This window comes from Ceratotherium simum, chromosome 40 (genome assembly GCF_057802395.1).
Source record: "Ceratotherium simum simum isolate JZ-2026a chromosome 40, ASM5780239v1, whole genome shotgun sequence".
Taxonomy (NCBI): Eukaryota; Metazoa; Chordata; class Mammalia; order Perissodactyla; family Rhinocerotidae; genus Ceratotherium; species Ceratotherium simum.
Window position 1 is genome coordinate 14,161,275 of NC_141939.1, and position 9,502 is coordinate 14,170,776.

Here is a 9,502-nt window from a genome sequence, read left to right on the forward strand (position 1 = left end):
TATCCTGATACTAAACTCAGATGAAGACACTATAAGAAAAGAAAACTACAGACCAAAATCCCTTGTGAATATGTTGCAAAAATATCCAACCAAATACCAGCAAATGGAATTCAGCAAAATACTAAAAGGATTACACACCATAACCAAGTGGTATTTATTCCCATAATGCAAGGAAGGTTAAACTTAAGAAAATCAATGTAATACACCACATTAATGGAATGAAAGAAAAAAACCTTATATGATTATCTCAATTTAGCACAAAAATCATTTGACAAAAGTCAACACCCTTGCATGATAAAAATACTCAAAAACTAGGAATATAAAAAAAAAACTTCCTCAACATGATAGAAGGCACATACAAAAAAACTCTGCAATTAACATCATATTTCCTAGTAGAGACTTAAAGGTTTCCCCTTAAGATCAGGAGCAAGACAAGGATGTCCACATCAACCACCACTATTCTACATAAAGTTGGAAGTTCCATCCAGAGTAATTAGGCAAGAAAAAGAAATAAAAGAAACTCTGAGCCAGCTCTGACAGCCTAGTGGTTAAAGTTCAGCATGCTCTGCTTCAGTGGCCCAGGTTCGGTTCCTGGGCGCAGAACCACACCACTCATCTGTCAGTAGCCATGCTGTGGCAGTGGCCCACATAGAAGAACTAGAAGGCCTTACAACTAGAACATACAACTATGTACTGGGGCTTTGGGAAGGAAAAAAGAAAAAGAGAGAGGAAGATTGGCAACAGATGTTAGCACAGGGCAAATCTTTCCCAGCAAAAAAAAAAGAATGGAGGACTGGTGACCTCTCTTCTCATGGATCTTCAAGAAAGACCATTAGAGTAAAAAAACAAAAAAGAAATAAAAGAAATCAAAAATGAAAATGAAGAAGTAAAATGATTTTTATTCTCCTATTCCTATATCCTATATTAGACAATACCAAAGAACACACACACACACGCACTTAGAGATAAAAAAATTCAGTAAAGAGGCAGGGTAGAAGATCAACATACAAAAATCAGCTGTGTTTCTTACACCCTCAGTAAACAATCAGAAAAGGAAATTTATAATAGCATGTAAAAGAATAAAATACCTAGAAATAAATTTAACCAAGGAGCCAAAAGACATGCACATTGAAAACTACAAAATATTGCTGAAAGACATTAAAGAAAATCTAAATAAATGGAAAGATATCCTATGTTCATGGGTTAGAAGACTAAATATTGTTAACATGTCAATATTACCCAAAGTGATCTACAGATACAATGCAATCCTTATAAACATTCCAATGGCCTTTTTTGCAGAAAAGGGAAAGCCAATTCCCAAATTCCTGTGAAATTACAAGGGTCCCTGAATGGTCAAAACAATCTTTAAAAAGAACAAAGTTGGAGGACTGATGCCTCTCAATTTCAAAACTTACTACAAAACTACAGTTATCCAAACACTGTGGTACTAGCATAAGGACAGACATACAAGATGAATGGAATAGAATTGAGGGTCCAGAAATAAACTCATATATACATGGTCAACTGATTTTCAAAAAGGTTGCTAAGACCACTCAGTAGGGGAAGAATAATCTCTTCAACAAATGGTTCTGAGACAACATGCAAAACAATACAGTAAGACTACTACCTCACATTATTTCCAAAATTAACTCAAAATAGGTAAAACCATAAGTCTTTTAGAGTTAACATATGGGTAAATCATCATGACTTTGGGTTTGGCGATGGATTCTTAGATATGACACCAAAAGCATGGGCAACCGCAACAACAAAAAATAGGTAAATTAAACTTAATCAAAATTAAAATTTCGTGCAACAAAGGATATTATCAAGAAAACAACCTAAAGATGGAAGAAATTATTTGCAAATCATATATCTGATTAAAGTCTAGTACCCATAATACAAAAAATACATAAAATGCATAATACATAAAAAACTCTTGCAAGTCAAAAACAAAAAGACAAACTACCCATTTAAAAAATTGACTAGAAACTTGAAAAGACATGTCTTCAAGGAAGATTTACAAATGGCTAAAAAAAGCATGAAAAGGGGATCAACATCATTACTCATTAGGGAAATGCAAATCAAAACTACATGGAGGTACCACTTCACACGCCTGCTCCTATGTTGTAATTAAAAAAAAAAACAAGTGCTGATGTGACGTAGAGAAACTGGAACTCTCATCCACTGTTGGTGGGAATGTAAAAGGGTTCAGCTACTGTGGAAAATAGTTTGTGGCTCCTCAGAAAGTTAAACACAGAACTACCATTATTTGCAAATCATATACCTGATTAGAGTCTAGTATCTATAATACAAAAAAATACATAAAAGTGTGCTGAGTGCAAGTATATACTGTATGATTCCATTTATATGAAGTTCTAGAATAGGCAAAATTAATCTATAAGAAAAATCAGAACATCACTTGCCTCTTAGGGACAATGGCAGAGATTGACTCAGAAGGGGTATAAGGGACTTTCTGGGGTCATAAGTAATGTTTTATATCTTGATCAGGGTTTGAGTTACACTGGCATTTGCATTTATCAAAACAGCTAGTATACTCTCAAGATTCATGTATTTCACTGCATGTAAATTTTATTTCAATAGGAAAAAGCCTGTAAAAAATTATTGAACTGTAGTTAATGATATGCTTGCTCAAAGGGGAATTGTACTTATACCATTTCCTTTAAAATGCATCAAGTAAGTGAGATTAATTGATGAATGGATAGAAAGATGTACAGATACATATGAGACAAAGAAATGTTAATGATAGAATCTAGGTGGTGGTCACGCAGGTGTTAACTTTGATAAGTGTTTCAATTTGATATTTGTTTAAATATTTTCATAATAAAATATTAGGAAAATAACCAGAAGGAGAAATATCTTCTGCTACGACCAAGAACTATAGCAATGGTTGCACAGAATGACTTTGACACCACCGTGGAGGAAAATCATTGACCCTAAAATACATTATTCGTCACTGTTATACTTTTTTTTACTATGATGAAGTTATACAATTGGATAATTCCTATATAACTTCTTAGTTTGAAAGTATGAATTTTTAGTCATCATATGCCATTTATCATAAGGACAAAAGAAAAAACTTGGCATTTGTTGGGCAATTGCATTTGATTCTAACTGATTTGTATCCAAGTGATTAATTCTAGTGTTATTGTTATTGTCAGCACATGGAGGTCTATTCTAATGTGCTCAGATCTTTGTTCATTTTGAGCCTCAATCTTTCCTTGTGTAATATGATAAGGCAGTTCAGTTCGACTAAGTTTCTGCTCGTAGATTCCAGGCTAAGTGTTGAGTATACAAGGATGAGTGGAATATGATCCTCTCCTACGAAGAGTTCACGAGCTAATGGAGAAATAGACATATGATATGTGGACAACTGATATGTAGTAGTTAATGCTGTGGGAGAACAGCCTGGAAGAGAGACACCTTACCCAGTCTGGGCATAAACAGGGATCACACAGGTTCTTTTGAATCCATGTCTGAGCTGAGTCTAAAAGAATGAAAAGGAATTAGCCTCATACAAGGTGGCCAAGGTGAAGAAGGTGTTACTGAAAAGTTGCTGGAGACTGTTGGTGAGAACTGAGTGTCAGGCAGAGGAAAAATAAGCAGGCTGTCTCTTCCACATGTATCTCTACGAAAGTGGATTATTGCCACCCCTCCCAGCACTACCTACAAAGACACAAATTGAGTTTAGTTAAAAATTGGTCAATAAGTGGAATTTAGACCTTAGTCTGTGATGTGGTTCATAAAATTTATGAACTCCTGAAGCACCCCTGAGGTTATTAGTAAAACATTTCTTTACCATTAAGTAAGGAAAGAGGCAGAGACATTTATTCACCACACTAGTTGTGTAATTAACTGCCACCAGAGGCTGGAACATCAGCAGGCTGCAATAATGAATCAAAGCAACAATAACAGAAGCTGCTCCAGCAGCAAATGCTTACCACATATTGAGCACCAATGGGAAAATATGTGTTGCACTTAGCATTTTAAAATATACCATCTCAAGTAATCCTCACCTTCTTATGAGATCAACACTAACCTTGCATACTTTTTATTTCCACTTTACAGAAAATTAAAACTTGAAGAATATAAAATAATTTGCTGAAGATCCTATAACTAGCAAATATGAACTAAAGTTGTCTGTTTTGACTTCAAAACTTTTTCCACTCTGAAATGCAGCAGGATCCCCCAAATCTAGCCAATCATCAGGATCATCAGGGAAAGTTTGAAAAAAAAAAAAGATTCTGCTTTCCTGTATACCTGCAATGAACAAGTGGAAACAAATTAAAAACACAATATCATTTACATTAGCACTCAAAAAAATGAAATAGGTATAAATCTAATAAAATATGTACAAGATCTATATGAGGAAAACTACATAACCTTGATGAAAAAAATCAAAGAAGAGTTAAATAAATGGATATTTCATGTTCACAAATAGCATAGGAAGACTCAATATTGTCAAGATGTCAGTTCTTCCCAATTTGATCTATAGATTCAATAAAAGTCTAATTAAAATTCCATAAAGTTATTTTTTGGATATTGACAAACAGATTCCAAAGTTTATATGGAGAGGCAAAAGACCCGTAGTAGCTGACACAATATTGAAGGAGAAGAACTAAGTTGTAGGACTGACACTACCCGACTCTAAGAATTACTATAAAGCTAGAACAATGAAGACAATGCAGTATTGGTGAAAGAACAGGTCAATGGAAAAAGATAGAGAGCCCAGAAATAGGCCCACGTAAATGAAGTCAACTGATCTTTGACAGCGGAGTAAGGGCAATATAAGTGAGCAAAGATAGTCTTTTCAACAAATGGTGCTGGAACAACTGGACATCCACATGCAAAAAAAATGAATGTAGACACAGACCTTAAACCCTTCACAAAAATTAACTCAAAATGGATCACAGACCTAAATGTGAAACACAAAACTACAAAAACTCCTAAATGATAACATAGGAGAAAACATAGATTATCTTGGGAAAGGAGATGACTTTTTAGATATAACACCAAAGGCACAATTCATGAAAGAAATAATTGATAAGCTGGACTTCTTTAATTAAAAATTTCTAATCTACACAAGACGTTGTCAAGAGAATGAAAAGACAAGCCGTAAACTGGAAGAAAATATCTGCAAAACATACATCTGATAAAGGACTTTTATCCAAAAGATATAAGGAACTCTTAAAACTCAACAATAAGAAAACAAATGACCTGATTTAAAAATGGACCAAAGACCTTAAAAGACATCTCACCAAAAAAGATATGCAGGTAGCAAATAAGCATATAAAACAATGCTCCATATCATATGCCATCAGGGAAATGCAAATTGAAAGAAGAACTCGATGCCATCACACATCCATGAGAAGGGCCAAACTTCCGGACACTGACAATACAAGGTGCTGGTGAGGGCCGGGAGCAGCAGGAACTCTTCCCGTTGCTGGTGGGAATGCAAGATTGTTCAGCCACTTTGGAAGATAGTTTGACAGTTTCTTATGAAACTAAACATACTTATACCATGCAATCCATCAATCACCCTCCTCGGTATTCACCCAAAGGAGTTGAAAACTTATATCCACACACAAGCCTGCACACAGATGTTTATAGCAGCTTTATTCATAATTGCCCAAACTTGGAGGCAACCAAGATTTTTTTTAGTAGGTGAGAGGATAAATAAATTGGTACTATGAAGCAATGGAATATTATTCACCACTTAAATGAATTGAGCTATCGAGCCATGAAAAGATATGGAAGAAACTTAAAGGCATATTACTAAGTGAAAGAAGCCAGTCTGAAAAGGCTACATACTGTATGATTCCAACTACATGACATTCTGGAAAAGACAAAACTATGGAGACAGCAAACAGATCAGTGGTTGCCAGGAGTTAATGAGGAAGAAGGGATGAGTTGGTGGAGCACAGAGAATTTTTAGGGCAGCAAAAATACTCTGTATGATATTATATCGGTGGATACATGTCATTATACATTTGTCTAAACCCATAGAAAGTATACCAAGAGTGAACCGTGATGTCAGCTCTAAACTCCGGGTGTGGATGTGTCCATGCAGGTTCATCCATTGCTGCAATGTACCCTCTTCGTGGGGGATGTTGATAATGGTGAAGTCCATGCATGTGTGGGGGCAGGGAGTATATGCGAACTATGTTCTGCTCAGTTTGCTGTGAACCTAAAACTTCTTTTAAAAAAATAAATTCTATTAAAAAAAAAAAGATTTCTGTACGCTTGCCCAAGATTTACTGAGTCAGAATTCCTGCTGTGGGGCTCGAGGATCTGCAATTTTTAAAGCACTGATGATTACTCTAGTTTGGAAATGACAGGCTACAACGGCAATTGAAGCTGAATGTAATCAATAAAAAATTATGAAAAGTTCAAGTAAAAATTATATGAGGAAACTGGGACATTATGAAGGATAACAACTTAAGGAAAACGGATCCCCCAAAATCTCATTACTCATTTTCATTCTTATCTGAGTCATGTTCATGTCAAGTGACATCCTTCTCAAATTACCAATATTGTTAAAAAAAAAAAAAAAGATAATGCTGATGCTGATACTGTTGTTCCATGGGCTATACTTTGAGTAACAAGATTGTAAGATTGTAGACTGTAAGCTTACCGAGGATGGGGTTCTTTTTGTTCAGTCACAATTCCTGGCACATACTGGGTGCTCACCATGTGTTTGTTCAACGAATAATTCTCCCCCTCCTCAGAAAAGAGTACCCCAGTCTGAGTAAGGCCTTTTGTCTGTGTTTTCCCTGTAATCTGTGTGTATAGATATGAGGCATCTTTCCCAGCATTTATAACAATACACTGAAGTGGAACTTTTGCTGGTTTGTTCCTTCCTTCCTTTCACTAATGATAAATTGCTTAAGGTCAGGGGCTATATAATTTTCTACATGTTTCTCAGTACTCAGGACAGTATTTAGAACATAAAAGGAACTTGGGAAATATCTGTTAAATAAATAAATGATTTGGAAAGGCAGAACTTGCTTTTTATCCCCCAAAGCTGCAACTGATTTCCCACTGAGATGTATTTCTCTAACTCCAAGCGTGATCACGTGTTCTCAGGAGAGTGTAGGAAGGTGCATATTGAAGACAAAAGATGAATGGCTGTCTGGGAGAGTACCTGAAGGAGCAGAAATTCACAGCAGCGTCATCCTTAGATCAGACCCAGGAGCTCAAAGGACTCAGAAAATGAGGAGATGTCTCCACAAAAGTAGACTCAATACATCAGCAGCTGTTATTTTCAACCGCTGCTTTTTGTCGTGAAGGACAGCTGCTCTGCCGGGTCAGAACGGATTTGGCCACCTTCAAGATCACTGTGCCTTCCCAGAGCTGGCACTGAATCTGGAGTCTGGCAGGTCTGGCTCCTTAAAGTGGATTAAGTGGGCCCCACAGAGAGCCTCGTGTCCTGGCTGCATTCCTGATTCTTACACCTAAGAACCCTGGCGATATTCTCTGAGGACAGCAACCCCTTTCGTCCTTCTTGGGGTTTGTGTCCAGCTCCCTGCCCTCAGCCTTGTGCACTGTTTCCTCCACTGTCACTGCCCATGCCTGCCCTCCCACAACCACAAGCTTTTGTCATCATCACCTTAAGTAGATTCTGGCAGGAAAGACATAAGTTAACCTGTGGCCAAGGTCTAGAACCAGAAATTGAGTTATGGCTGTCACAAATAAAATGAATGAATGAACAAATGAATGAATCTCTGTGTAAAAACACTTGAGTAATTATATGAAACTCTATTTCTCTTTTCCCTCAGTTCCTTAAAATTGCTTAAGTTCATAACCTTTGCATATAAAAATGAGGTTACATTCAAAGGCTATCTAACCCTTTTCCAGAAAAGCAATGAACTAATCATATAAACCAGGTGAGATAACTGTCCACGTGGGCCCTTCTCCTCTGTCTTAATTTCTGTTTGAGCTCCATAGGCTTTTGTATCTCAAATAGGGTGGTTGGACACAGTGATTGTTCATACAGAGAACAAAGACAAGGAGTGGCGACAGAAGTTTGAAAGTTCATTTCCAAATCCAGTGGAAGAAAATGGGGGATGTTCTGAGATTATTCCTAGAGAGAGACAGACAGTAAAGAAATACTCTCACTTATTCTATCAGTGATTAGATTTTCATATTTCACTAATACACTGGTGTGGTAGAATAGGGAAAGAAGTGAGAAAGTGGCCAGAGGCCTGTGGCTTTGTGTCTGGTTGCTCTTCTATACTTTCGCTGTCTGTCTTTTTCCATACACACACACGAACACACACATGTGTATGTAAATATACACAGATATCTATATCTACCTAGATATCTATCGAGATATATAACTATAGCTACATCGAAGTATAGCTATAGATATATAACTATATCCATGGATATATAAATAATCTAGGTAATAAATGCAGATATCTAGGTATAGATAGGTATTTCAAACTTATGTAGCAATTTTTTTGTAATGGTGGAATAGGATATTTTGGTGGGCAAGCAACCTAGTTGGCTCTACAAGGAAAGCTATCTTGTCGGCTTATGTGATAACTTCATTGTTATTTTAGACAACTCCTAAAGTCTTTCATTTTGATTCTATTTATAAGCGGAAAGGCTATGAATTTAAAAATGACTTTAGAAACCTTCCTGAAACGTCTCCCTCTGAGAACTCACCAAGGAAGCCAGATTAAGCCTCCACTTGAGGCCCATGGGAGGTAGTGGGAGAGAGCCGCTCTGCTCTCAGCGAGCGACAGCTCAAGAAACCGTTCCAGGCAAAGTCTGGGAACACAAGAACCCTCAACTCCTCCTCTCTATTGGACTTACAGCTGCTCCGTCTGAAAACCTAATTCTCTGAGACCCTCCCAGTCTCCCCATTCCCTGCTTCCAACCAGAGTCCTGGGAAGTTGGAATTGGAAATGACCCTAGGGAATCGCGCCCGCTTTCCTGGAGGCGGGAAGCGGGAGTGGCAGCGACTTGCCCGCATCCGTCAGGGACGGGGATCTCGCCGAGGCGCTGGCCCGGAGCGCAGGCTCAGCCCCAGCTCCTCAGGTCGCGTTCCCTTCGCACCCCCACACCCCCGCTCGCGAGGGCACTGTCTTCAGCACCCGCCCCAGCACCACTTTCCTCTGACGTCCGTCTCCCGAGCTCTGACGATCGCCCCCACCCGCCGCCCTTATAAAGGGGACTTTTGCCAATCCCGGGATCCACCAGCACCTCGCCCCGCGCCACACGCCCTCCGCCGGCGCCCACACCTGTCAACTCCGCGCGCGCCCCGGTTCTGGGAGACGCTGGGCGAGGAGCCGCCCAGAGACCGACCCCGGCCGCCCGGCCCTGCCCCCGCCCACTGCACCCTTGCACACACGCGCGCGCGCGCGCGCACACACACACACACACTCGACACTGCACCCTTGCAGCACCCCCACCCCCACCACCACGGTTCCCGGGCACGGCGGTCCCGGGAGGAGCCCGACCCGGCGGAGCGCTTCCC